This window comes from Meleagris gallopavo, unplaced genomic scaffold (genome assembly GCF_000146605.3).
Source record: "Meleagris gallopavo isolate NT-WF06-2002-E0010 breed Aviagen turkey brand Nicholas breeding stock unplaced genomic scaffold, Turkey_5.1 ChrUn_random_7180001878704, whole genome shotgun sequence".
Taxonomy (NCBI): domain Eukaryota; kingdom Metazoa; phylum Chordata; class Aves; order Galliformes; family Phasianidae; genus Meleagris; species Meleagris gallopavo.
This window is the reverse complement of record NW_011143046.1, coordinates 1-767: the sequence shown is the minus strand read 5'-3', so window position 1 is coordinate 767 and position 767 is coordinate 1.

Sequence of the window (767 nt, the reverse complement as noted above, 5' to 3'; positions counted from 1 at the left end):
TTTCTGACCCCCAGGGTCACACCGTCCTCTGTGGTCCCCCTCCCATCTGACTATTGGAGCCCCCTCCTCCCTCCAGTTCCCCCATTCTGATCCCTGCAGTCCTCCTCCACCCCCCACCTCACTGCCCCTCCTCAGTTCCCCCCACATTCCCATTCTGATCCCCAGTGTCATGGTTTCATGATTTTTCATTATCAGTGTTCCAATCATAACATCATGTAATGCACTGGGGGTTTGACTGCTGATGCTCAAGTTCCGGGTGCCTGTCCAGAGGAGAAGAAGAGCTGCATTTCCCCAGGGGGCTTTGCGGTCAGCGAGGAGATAGAACTCCCGGCAAGGTCACCTGATGCTCTCTTCTTTGCCTGCACTGCTTCGCCTGCGCTTCTCTGCCTGCGCTTCTCATCTCAGCGTTGTGGTGAGGCCGATCCACCATCAATTTCACTCTCTCTCTCTCTCCTTATAAAATTCTGCTGATACCATATTTAGGAAATTACTTTGTTTCACCTCAGATTGATGCCACTGTTTTCAATTATTTCGGGGTCCCCTATTTTCTTTTTTCCGGGGGCGCGGTTCCGCGGATCCCTCCGCCCTTCTAGTCACGGAACCAGGCCGAACCAGCCCGTAAACCGTTGACATTCTTGGTGGAGAATGCGGGCAACAGTTGCTTTTTAGCTTTTTGAACAAATCTCTCTCTCCGCTCTCAGACAGCTTCATTGGGAAAGTTTATCTGTTTCACCAGTACTGTCTGAAAGCGTGACCTTGAAAAGTCC